The sequence below is a fragment of the Trematomus bernacchii genome, unplaced genomic scaffold, assembly GCF_902827165.1.
Source record: "Trematomus bernacchii unplaced genomic scaffold, fTreBer1.1, whole genome shotgun sequence".
In the NCBI taxonomy this organism is placed as follows: domain Eukaryota; kingdom Metazoa; phylum Chordata; class Actinopteri; order Perciformes; family Nototheniidae; genus Trematomus; species Trematomus bernacchii.
In genome coordinates this window covers 2,427,130-2,440,061 of record NW_022987851.1, presented here as the reverse complement: position 1 = coordinate 2,440,061, position 12,932 = coordinate 2,427,130, and the positions used below count along the sequence as shown (strand labels likewise).

The following is a 12,932-nucleotide window of genomic DNA, read 5'->3' as shown; positions in this document are numbered from 1 at the left end:
GTCTCTGGCCCTAGACCCACGATTTTATGAGGCCAGAAAAACTGTGAATTAGGACCCGCCGGCCGGTACTAGGCCAAGTGGAAACGCAACCAAAAACGGGCCGCTGACGTCACAGCCCTCTTAAACCGTGCTCCGCGCTGTAGTGGAAACGCGCCATTACTCCCCTTGTGTGTATGTACAGCTCTCAACATGCCCAGACTTGTAGTGATTTTCACCTCTTTTAATACTTTTTGCCTCATTCTGAAAGAAAGAAGTGAAATGTGCCAACGTGACGGCCGTCTTGGTGTGTGGTGTGAAACGGGAGAGGTAGTTCATTGAGCGGTTTCACACAAAAAAAAGTGTTACTTCACAGTTTTACGACACACAAAAAATGTGACTTGCAAAATTATCTTTTAAATTGACAAACATCATATGTGTAATTCGTGGCACAATTCAAACGGGATCGAAAGATAATCTTTCTCTCGTCATTAACTTCAATACATAATTTCCCCAAAATAAGGTCCCATGGCGGTCCCCCGGAAAGGGAGGGACTTCGCCTCTCTATCGGCTCAGTCAAACTAATGGAGACGAAAAATAATTTAGGATTCAGCTTTTTGCGCATTTCACAACTTTTAGACCCTAATGATTTAAATAAGGACATTTATTTCGTACTGGGGGGTTTATACAGCTAAGAGACATTATAAGACTGATTTACAGACGTCTCTATCACAATGAAAGTCAATGGTAAAAAGTAATTTTGGGCCAAATGACATCACGGAGTGGAACGTGGGTGAAGTACCACCGTACGAAAATTTGCTTCAACGGTTAGCGATCTTCCTTGGGACTCGGCATCAAACCACCATCTTATTCGAGGAGGATCATCTAGTTTTCAACCGACCTCCGTTTAAAATATGGGATGTACTCAGAGTTTAAAAACTCACACATTTAGTTTACAGTTTTACATTTCTTTCAAAGTTATTGAAATGTAGAAATGCATGTTTTTCCTTTAAACAGAGAGTGTTATCCTCAAGGAACTCTCAAGACATTTACACATTGGTAACATTTGGATATATTGAGGGAGAAGTTGTGTGAAAATGTTCCCACTGTGACACCTGAGCACAGACACCATTGTCTGCCCCCAGCTGCTTCCACGAAGAGCACTGTGACGTCAAACCGTCTCCACCATCACATCTCACACATCACAAACACTTAGTTCAGGAAGCAGCGCGCCAACAGCTACTGCTGAATATCAAGTATCCTCAGCACAAACTTGATATTCATGTATTGTTGGCTGTTTTGGTTCCACGGTGTGAAGACACATGCGTACGGAAACAGACAGCCCCAGAGCTTAATCAACCCCAAACTCTCTGACAATCACCATGATTAGTGCTCCACTCACATAATGAGCTCATCTGTCTTCTCTCAGCGAAACCATTGATTCACTGTAATGTGACACCATGCCAGTTAGGAGAAGGACTGCTATGAAAAATGCCAGCCTGCTGCTGCGGTGGCACCGCTGGAAGCTATTCATTCAGTGGATGTGAGGTGAAGAATCGTCTGACAGCTGATGGATTACAGCAGCTCCTTACTCTTAGTCATGCTTAATGAAAGACAGTAAATAAAAAGTATTCCCGTGCCCATTCATAACGTGTGTTTGGTGCAAGCTCAATTCTGTAAACGGTAGCTAATCCCTTTTTGAAATGTTATTTGACATATATATTTCCCCACACTTCACAATTTCCTTAAGCATCCAACAAAGTTCTAACTCATTTTCTCCAACATATAATGCAACTTTACTGAATACTACTTACTGTGTGCAGTTAATTTAGATTAGATTAAAATGGTACTGCTACTTAATTTACATTTTATAGTGGTTTCATAGCAGATTCAGATTTCATAACAATAACAATAAAATGTGCCTTAATCTTCACATCTAAAATGTATATTTGTACTTTTAAAGGTAACAGGGAAAGTCTGTGTAAAAAAAGTGTTGGTGAAAGTCTCTCTTTGTGTCTATAGCCCTGAGCAAGAAAACACAGTTTGTGGAAGCTCAGAATCTAAAATACTGTTTTGGAAAAAATCTCCTTGATAAAGCCTCATTTTGTCTTCATCTGGACTAAAGAAGTCATTTCTGCAAGAGATAAGCACTCCATGAATCGCATTGGGATTTCTTTGGGAGGCTGCATGGTTACTTCATCTTGCATCAGAACCACTTATAGAATCTAAACACCACACAGTAATAAGTGAACACGAAAAGAGAAGCACGGACAGAAAGAGGAGGTGTTGGAAGTCACAAGGTGAGCAGAGGAAGCGTGAGAGAGTGGAGGAAGAGGTGTAAAGACGAGGTGTGAATCACGAGGCGATAATGCTGAAACACACACGCGTACTAGAGAGAAAGTGTGTGTGTTTGAGAGATAAAAGGCCTGACGATGGGATGACTGTTCATACAGAGGACATCCATTAGAAACATGTTTGTGTGCAGCATGCATGTGTTTGAGAAATGTTCTGAAAGATAAAAGGACAGTAAGGAGTGAATGGGTTTGTCATATTAGATTAGATATACTTTATTAAAGGGGACCTGTTCTGCTTTTTGGGCTTTACATTTCCTGTAGTGTGTTATATAGGTGTTTGTGCATTGTCAGTCGTCAGTGGATATAGCTAATGGTTTACTTTCCACACAGACCGTTTGTCTAAATAGGGCTAAAATCCCAAAGTTTCCTCCGGAGGGAGTTTCTCTCCCACCCCCCCTGCCTGAAACACCTGCATTGGACTCCTTTGTTTACTTCCGTGACATATTTGACATCACTATGTAACACTCGCACAAATGTACAGCTCTGTCTTAGTTAGTTTATTTGTGTATTTGACTGTATGTATTAAGCCCAGCACTTTCTTTCCCTTTGTGTGTATTCCCTTGCCCTTTATTTCCATTCTGACTCAACTCAGTTATAATTACATTTTACTAAGCCCTGCCCTGAACCTTCTAATCCCTCCTATATCCGCTGTCTCATGCCGCCAGGGCTGGAGCACTGCAGTCTTAGTCATAGCAGACGCTGCACCTGCCGCTCTGAAGAGCTTCCATCGCAGCTCAAACAGCCAAGGTTGCCACTCGGCGATCTGCAGACAGGCGAAGCTAAACTGCTAAGGCTGAAGCTCCGCACACAGCAGCTGCCGCAACAGTTCATTTCCAATGGCAACAGAAAGCAGATGCAGATCGGTCGCCATGCCAACCCTGGCTTGCTGACCCCTTGACCATATCTGCTCCCTCCCTCCAAACATCCTCCCATCCCACGCAAGAGAGAAGGAAAAGGCGTCCGAGGCAGAAACCTCGAGAGACTGAGTCAATTTACACTAAATCCACCCGAGCTGATCCTCATGCAGCTTCGCCAAAACACACTCCACACACACTCCATACACACCTGCGTCCAGCAGATACTGCAGAGTGCTGCCCGCCCGACACTGTCAACACTGCTGTTGATTTCTTTGTCTTGGTACTCATCCTCAAAAAGCAAATATCAGCGTTTGACATTTATTTCTTCTTTCCTTTTTGTGGTTCTCTTTATACTGGGATATTCAGGAAAACATCAGGCCAGACGTGTTATCCTCTCTAATACATTTTCTTTTTAAACATGAAAGATTACAAATGAAATAAGTACTCACATCACATGTTATATAGATAATGGACTTGACTTATATAGCGCTTTATCAGGTATTTTCGAGCCCTCAAAGCGCTTCACATACAACAAGTCATTCACCCATTCACACCTCATTCATACAGAGTTGCTCTAGGGAAATAACAATCACACACATTCACGCACCTTTGGCCATGGGTATCTTACATTGACATGTTGCATGGGCTGGGATTGAACCCACAACCTTCTGGTTGAAAGACGACGCACTCCCTCCCAGCCACATAGCCATCTCTAAGTCAATCTATCAATAATAACCATTTTGATCCATATACATACAGACATATGCATATGCAAATACAAGGTGAAGGGATTTTGGTAACATAATGATATCATCATGTAACACTCACGCTTCTATTAGCTAGCACTGCTCCAACACATTATACTTGATAGGTCAAGGGGCAGGACAACTCTAACTTGTTGACCAATCACAACAGAGCCATTAAAGCATGGAGACATGTCGCAGGAAAATTTGAATAATATGTCCTCCTTAAAAGCATTAAGATAAAGTGCAACAGATACACATTATACATTTACATTAAAACACATTTAAAAATACTTAAAATAGCCAATAATACAAATAAAAGACAAGTAAAAAAACACCTGAATAAAAGTGACAGTGCATCGTAAGATAAGAACAGTTATTTGATTTAATGAAAGGTACATGCTAAATGAATAGTCTTCAGCCTGGATTAAACGTCTTCAAGGTTTCATCATTCCTCGCTGTGTGAAGAGAGTTATTCCTAAATGCGATATGGGAGAAATAAATGACATCCCAGCTTCCCACCAAAAGGATTTGTATCATCCTTTAAGGTAGATAGCAGCCTCTGGCTAATGGAAACTGACATTAAGAAGAATCACCGACACATTTATGACTCAGGTTAGATTGGTCATTAGAGCTGTGCTGTGTTTTCATCAAAGAAATCACAAAAAAGGCGCAGTGAGAGCGAAAACAGACATAACCATCATGTCCCCTGTTTGCCTAAATAGATTATAGCGGGATCACTGATGGGAAGTCTGTGCCTAGAGGAAGAGTTTAAATGAAATAGAGGGTGGTAAATGTGAGCCTGCTCTCTATGGCTGATCAATTTTACCTCACAGGATTTCTGGGTATGAAATTCACATTTATCTTTTTCCTCTCTCTGGAGTTTGGATATAAAAAGTTGCCTAGAGCGGCATTAAATATATCGTAGTCAGTTTGTTTTATAGTGTATTCTAGGCAGGATTTCATTTGGACTCCTATACAGGATTGAAAGGCTTCTATATCTTCTAACGGATTGCAAAATCCCTTTGTGTATTGGATTTAAAGGTGTGTTCTATTGCTTATGAATTCAAGTTTGGGTTATGGCCTCTTTTTAAAAGTTATCGTGTCGCTTGGATTTGCTTCCTGTAGGCCAGAACTTGAGGTTTTTGAACAGAATGCTTGCATACATTTCTGCAAAAACACAGCAGCAGACTTTGTGATTCCCTTGTGGGAGTGGGCAGTGGGAGGAAAGGGTGAGAGTTTCCCATCCTCTCTGCTAAAAACAATATCATCTCTCTTGTTTTTTTGTCACTCCTCCATGTTGTTTATTTCCTATTGCAATGTACTCCATCTGTCTCCGGACTCTCTTATCCATGTCCTCTTCTATCTCTCCTTTTTCTTTGTTTATCTGCGCTTAGATCAGGAGCGGAAGCATGACTCATAAAGTCAGACAGACGCTTGGAAATGGATAAAAATAGTCCGGAGTAGAGTTATGTCAGGTAATGTTCCAAGTCAAAGCATGTGATAGGTCTATATTTGAAACTTCTCAACCAACAATACAATGCCAGTTCTAAAAAGGGGCCCTGTTATGCTCATGTTCAGCTTCATATGTGTATTCTGTGCCTCTACTGTGACGTGTCTTAGTAGAGCTAATGTGTTGGAGCGCTAGTCAATTGCAGTGCAGGTATTACATAGTGATGTAATTGTGTTTCAGACGTAAACAAAGTAGTCCAATGGAGGTGTATCAGGGAGGAGGGGGGGGGGGGAGTGTGTGGGAGAGAAACTCCCTCTGGAGGGAACACAGGGATTTTAGCCTTTGCAGACCATTTACATGCACAAAAACCTATAAAACACTACAGGAAAGGGAAACCCCCAAAAAGCATAATAGGCAACATTAAACACACTATCAATTAAAGTAAAAAATAAAAATAATAGCACACGTAGAGTTCACAAAGGGTATAAAAGAGATCAGAGAAAATGAAGACTGTGAGTGTTTCTCAATGTCGAGTAAAGCTGCTCCAGAGCCACTATTTCAAGCATACTACGTCATCGAGTGCCGCCGAAGGACTGTTCCAATCTCCAGCATACTTGGAATTCTACCGAGCCCGGCGTACTTCGTAGCGAGAAATCTCGAGGCTGCACATGTGTAGACTCCGCGGTCTTAAAATCCCCACAATGCTTTGTGCACGGACCAATTTCCCCAAATCTGTGGCGGAAAATGTAAGGCGGGGCCTCTCATATGACGCACACCTGCACTCTTCGTTTTCCGAATGCCAGGAAGTATTCTTGCCTCGCTTCTGAAGCAAGTGACTCGGAAGACATGTGCTTCCAAGCAAGCGTACTCGACATTGAGAAACACCCACTGTTAAGATCCTAGACATTTATAACAATCCCATTCATCCCAATATGTATATTGTCGGAGAGTAAGTTATTTTCTCCATTGATAGAGTTGATTACATAAGACAAAAGACATTTGAATGCACTATCATGCTTATTCTTTGCGGTTTTGGAATATAACATAACTTTGGGTAGTAAATTGGCTGGTGTAAGATTATCTGGCTGAAGAGGCTGAGGGACGGTCCGACCCTACTCTGCAAATGAAAGCTTTCATTTGTATCTGCTCTAAGCCTAAATCCAACCATTTTACAGCCAAAAGAGATTTTGCAGTTCACTCAGTAATCACTTTCAGAACTATTGACTTCAAGGCTTTGAAAAGATCGCCCTCTTTTTAAAGCTTCTGTGGGTTTGAGGTCTTTACTCAGAGGAATGTGTACAGTACGTTAGGAATAATATGCAGCGAGGCGGGATCCTGATCACCCTGTCAGTTCTTTTTTTATGATGACCGCCTCTCTGCCTATAATCCAGTTTATTACTTGGCTACATACTAAATAAACCAACGACTTGGCTCACTATATAGATCACAAATTATCACATTGCTTCTGCTGAGGAAACAAATGTCCGTTCCACTGGTGCTGACTGCACATAGTCCCTTGATCCTTCTTAGCAACGGTCCATTCTCCTCTGTTAGCGAAAATTAACAACCTCTGGGATGTCCAAATTGACCAATAAGATTTGAGTATTAAACTTAGCTGTGTTATAATTATGTTATGGGATAGTTATCAACCAGAACAAAGTTTACAATCAAAAGTATGAGCTACATTCTTACTTCCTGGTTGTATCAATAATGATAGATTATAGGGTTTATTTTTCCTGATGCATAAAGGTATGAAAGCAACAAATCCAACATGAGACGATCACTCAACAGTTACATGTGAACAGTAATGCACAATGATGTCACATTTACTGTAGAGACTTGTAGGGCCTGAGGTTTCCATGAATATTAAAGCCATCAATCATAGCTGGAACATACATGCAGCTACATATGACTAGTGTTCTGTATGTGTACCAAGAGATGTCATGATCAATAAAGAGGTTATTCATTCTCATAAATTACTGACCTGTTTAATGTTTTGCCCTCAAACATTTTAGATAATGGTTGCTACATCAAACACTTTCAATGTTGGGCTTTTATTGACTCGCAAAATGTAAGTTATTTGCAGTACTCCCTAACAAAACCTTTAGAAGTTCGGAGGAAGAAGTGTCTTTCTGCCATCCACGGTAAGTCAGACCTGAGTGTTCAGACAAACATCTGCAGTGATGCGTTAGACAGAACAGACTTTTCCTAGACATTGAAGGGACAGGAGCTGGACTATTGTGAGAGGTGACAGTGAGACACTGACAGCAGCAGAAACAGGCTCCTGAGTTTGTCCAACAGACAGGAAGGGAGACAAGCAGCGCTAACTAATTAGCTTTGACTTCATTAGATCTGCTAATGATCTCAGTGGAGACAGCTCCAGATGCACCTGCCACTACCTCTAAAATGCTTAGTGCTTTATTTCTTGTCCACACAAATTCCTTCAAAGCACAACCATCCAGATTCACAGGACAAGTTCTTTAGATTTTTTAAGTGGAGACAAGTATGTGCAAGTCTATGTTCACTTTTTTTTTAAGACCACACAAAGTCATTGTTCTGACCCCTTATAACTAGCAATATCTCATTGCCATCCCTCAGTGTTATATATAAACTGAAATTATTTGTTATTGCGGTCAAAAAACTGTTGGGAAATTGGAAAAGGGGTGTATCCCCGACCAAGGCTCAATATTTGACATTCATAGCAAAATAAAATAAATACTCCATTCAATTAATCCTGAAGCACAAGAAGTTAATAAAGTGAATATATAATGTGGCAGTATCAGTATCGATAAAAGTATCTGTATCGATACCCATCCCTACTGAGAATAGTGGGGGTTGCGGGAACTCTCAGCTGCACATGCCTGGGGCAGAGTACATCCAGACTCGAGACAAAACTTGCTCGAGTCTAAGTCTAAGTCCGATCGTCAATGTGCGAGTCCGAGTCCATCAGTGCACGAGTCGAACCTTTATCGGATTCCGAGTCCTCGTGTGCGAGAATTCACGAGTCCAAGTCCATCACTGCGCGAGTCTGTGTCGATTTACGAAAATCAGCCCTGGAGTCCGACTCACATCCGAGTGCAGGACTCGATTACTCCAGGTCCTACTGTAAACGCATACATAACTAAACATATATTGAAAACATAACATGTATTATACCGTAAATAAGCAATGTATTGAGAACATTTTTTATTTCTCATCAACACTTTAGCCTCTTTTTTTAGATCTAATTTTGTGTTCATGAGGTTTCCGGCATCATCATAAAGGCTTTGGACCCCCAGACAATAAGCAGGGTATGCTGTGTGCTCTGTACATAGGCTATGTACCGGTGTGCAAGGTTGACCATGTCGGCTGCATTCATTCTAAATCTAGAGCTTTTGCGCAGGGACTTGTGGAGGTGTGACTGTTTGTGTGCTTCAGAAAGTATCCGCCATGAAATGATTAGAACTGTAAGGAATACAGTTACCTTTATTGTTGTATCCTGATTATCTTACCTGGGTACTTACTTATTGTTACTTGTAATTACTTCCGAAGTCTTATCGTACAAACACTCTCCTGTTGTCATTGGATTGTCTCTAAGTTTCTCCATGGAGCTGCTGTCACTGGAAGAAGCACCACACTTAGCGTTGGTGTGTAGGAATGCTGTGATTAAAACATGTTGTAGGCCAAGTTAGCCTCACAAGGGCTCCCTCGACAAATACCATTTCCCATTGGATTTCGCTATAGCATGTTATAAAATGAACCATATCATGGTCACATGACTGCGTGCGTAGCTAAAGGCCGCCTCATGTTGGCATGATGTCGTTTGGTAATATAATTTCTCACCTGTTAGCAACCGCCATTTTTCAAAGTTTCATAGAAGCTTTGGACATTTAATGGCGTATTTTATGTTATGGTACAAAACGTGAACATCTCTTGTGCTAGTGTTAACAAAATACCTAATTTAAGGCTTCTAACCACAAACGTGTTAAAAAACGTTGACATCGAAACGAGGGGAAGTGGAAATGGTAAAATTCGAACTCATTTTCGGGTTTTAGGACTCATTCCTCCGGTTATTACCCGTCCCCTTGTGTGTTATGAAGGTTTTTATGCATGTAAATGGTCTGCAGAGTCAAAAACCCTCAAAGTACACCCTGTAGCGAGTAAAACTCTAACACAGAAAAGACCTCCCCAAAACGCCTCGTTGGAACTTTCTCATGTTCTTCCTGGCCATTGTGACGTGTGGATACCCAGTAGCCACGCCCAGAGCTATGACGCGATACGGTCAAGCGGTACCCGGAACCAAATGGACCAATCCGTGGAGCCGTTACGTTAAGCCCCCGCTGATTGACGGACTTCCTCACACACACACACTCAGTGTAGGCAGTTCTGCTGATTTCTCCTCCCTGGCTGCAGGCTGATAACAGACAGTTGGGATCGCGGCAAAATTCTCTCTGCAGACCCATTCTCACAGCGTTTATCAACCTTTTTCTTACTCAATATCAAGCCACACTTATTGTTTTTACTTCGGTTGTGAGTTTGTGTGTGCTCAGGATGAGTTTGGCTGTGTTTGGCTATGTTTGCTAAACAAGGAAACAACACCTCCACGGAGCTCAGCGCGATTCACAACGTCCCGACCAATCAGAGCACACTGTGCTCACAGGGAGGGTGGGGGCTGGAGCTATTGGAGCTACAACGAGCCGTAACGAGCCGTTTAGTGGAGAGAGTGAATACTGCTGAATACACATACTTTACAGAGATGCTGTATGCGAAACCAATGTGAGTTTGGAAAAATGCACAGTATAAATCTATTTTAGTATACCTCAACAATGGAATTATGATCAGTGGAAATGGCCATGACACCTCTCCTTTAATATAAAGGTTGGCTGCTACATTCTGGCCCCTAATTGTACTGGTGGACAAACAAAAAATTACACTTTTTTTCAGAATACAAACAGCCATGTAACGTCCGTTCAAATTCAAAATCCATCAAAACTTCCATTTCCGAGAGATCAATACAATTGTGTAACTGTGGGCTGTGTAGGTGTGTGTTGGTGGGCATAGTGAGTCTAGGGTCCTCCAGCAGCAGACATATCTTTGTGATAGATCTGTGAAGATTGCTATTCTGGGTTTTCACTTGAACCTGACCTCTGGAGTCGGGCAAATGGGCTACACGAAAACTAATCCATTCTGTAATGCGAATGTTGTGTAACAGTCCTGTGAGAAACTATGTTAAAACAAAGCACATATTTCTAAATGTTTTTTCCTCAAACCCAATATAAAGGCAATAACGAACATGATAGAAAAGATTTGATGAGTCATTAGAGCCACACACACCCTAACATGAATTAGCAGAATGAGAGGAGGCCTCTCCCCGGTGAGAGCCGCTCGCTCCCTTCTTGTGTTTCCACAGAAACAACCATGCATTAATGCTCCCTCCACGACTATCACTGTCTGCAAACCTCACAACTTTAAAGCCCTAATCCCTATAAAAAAACCCTAAGACTTATATTACAGCTTTATAATAATGAACTATGGCATTATGCTTCTCTGTCTGTTAATCTTCCAGAATAAAGCTGCTGTGAATATACTGTACAGACTTTTAGAGCTAAAACCTCAAGCACTCCCTGTAAGGCTCCGGGAGCAGCAATAAAAGCAGACTATTACGCTCATAAAGCATGTTTTCCCAGCATCACGGAGAATGATGTTGTTGTCGGTCATTATATTCCGCTGTAATATCCACTAGATTCAACTCACTGAGGGAAATACGAGCAGAAAAAGCTCAGGGTGCTCAGACACGCAGCTTTCTCTAGAGTTATTATTTATTTATATTCTTGTGATACCCATTTGCATGAAACCCATTATTTAATTTAATAGGTTAGCATTTTATTTGTACTTATAAAACCGCATTGAATCACATACATATAAATGCGTACGAGGCAGATTCTCTGTTTGTGTTTGTTTGAATAATCGTGCTACATGTTGCTTTTAGAATCAGTCCTAAAAGGCTCATTATGGCTGAACATTAATGCAGCAATTGCAGAGAGGGAGGGAGACAGCTAATGGACGGGGGGGGGGGGGCTTGAAAGAGACTGTTTTCGAGTCAATGCATTTCCCTGGGTGATTATTCTTGTTGCTTCATATGATATATGAACATCAGCAAGTTAATTACCTTAATACTATCATTTTTCAGTCCCCCAAACAAACCAGCACTGGTAATGTTTCTGTGCCGATCTGATCATGAAAATATAAATGCGTAACACTCTTATAATGAAAAATAATGAACCTGGTGATTTATGTGTATTTTTATTCAATTTTTATATATTTTAATATAAAAATGCTTATTTGTTCCATTGTGGTAATAAAGGGCTGGGCATAATTCTTTTTTTAATCAATATACTATAGGTCTCACACACAAAACATGTATCGAAATACCAAACAGATCCTGCGTTGTAGCATGGCAAAGTGTCTCAGTCTTGTACACTTTGTATATACAGTACAGGATAAAGTTGGTATTTTTCTTCCTTTTCGAAAACATCCTATATCAATGTTTCGCACACTTTGCACATAATGTATGTTATTCACGTTATACTTTTTAAGGCGGATTTCCTCAAAGAGTTACTTTTTCGAATCATGGTCACATTGGCTGTTGCTGCACAGAAATTGCCACCCACCATTTTTCCTCTTTCTGCTGCAGACACCAATTTCCCCACAGAGATCATTAAAGTTTATACTGTCTTATCTTTCCGGTAACGAATGGGCGACACGAGCACCCGCGGAGTAAAAGGGCACGCTCAGGGAGCAGCTGCACACGGATACTGCCTCCAACCCTCTAAATATTTAAAGGCTTGTAGGCGGCCAACAATCGGGCCTCACTCCTGAAAATCACATTTCAGGTGACTGTGTTGCTTCTAATTGAATAAGCTGCCGTCATCTCTCCCCTAGAACAAAAATACAGAGGAAAGTGTTCCCTAACAACATTATCTCCACACACAAGTCAATTAGCAAAACTCTGAGAGAGCCTGGAGGAAAAATCAAGAGACGATTCACAGAAACATGTTGACATCGGTGCAGATACAGAGGACGGTGTATGGTTTAAATTCACTTGAACGTTCTCTTTATACTCTTGTGCTTGCACACAAATGACACATTTGAAACTGCAGATCTAACACCCTCAATCATTTGGTCCAGGAGAAGATATTGTAGCTCAATGACTGGTCAGATGTGAGTAATCTGGATGTAAAAATGTGTATTTTAAGAAAATCTGCCTTCAAATCAAAGGAAAAATTACAGAGCACATTACTCAACAGGGGATGACACTTTTCCATTTTGGATATTTCACAGGCTTCCATAGTGCCACTCTCTCAGGACAAAAGGTCAACTCGGAAAAAGGTTTTGAATTAAAAAATTCGGGTTATATTTCAGTCCATCAAGGATCTGGAAACACACCAACTCCCCCTCTGAGGTTCCCAAAGTGGCCCTACTCTGCTCATTTTCAGGTTCATATCAGTATTTTGTGTCTCCACTGCGACATGTCTCCATGCTTTAATGTTCACAAAGCTCTTTATTGTTC

The 12,932-nt window shown here is 41.1% G+C and overlaps 1 protein-coding gene across 1 annotated transcript in view; it reads left to right on the top strand.

Annotated features, from left to right (window-relative positions):
• Positions 1-12,932, top strand: part of sgsm2 (small G protein signaling modulator 2) — a 99,114-nt gene that overhangs the window by 42,632 nt on the left and 43,550 nt on the right.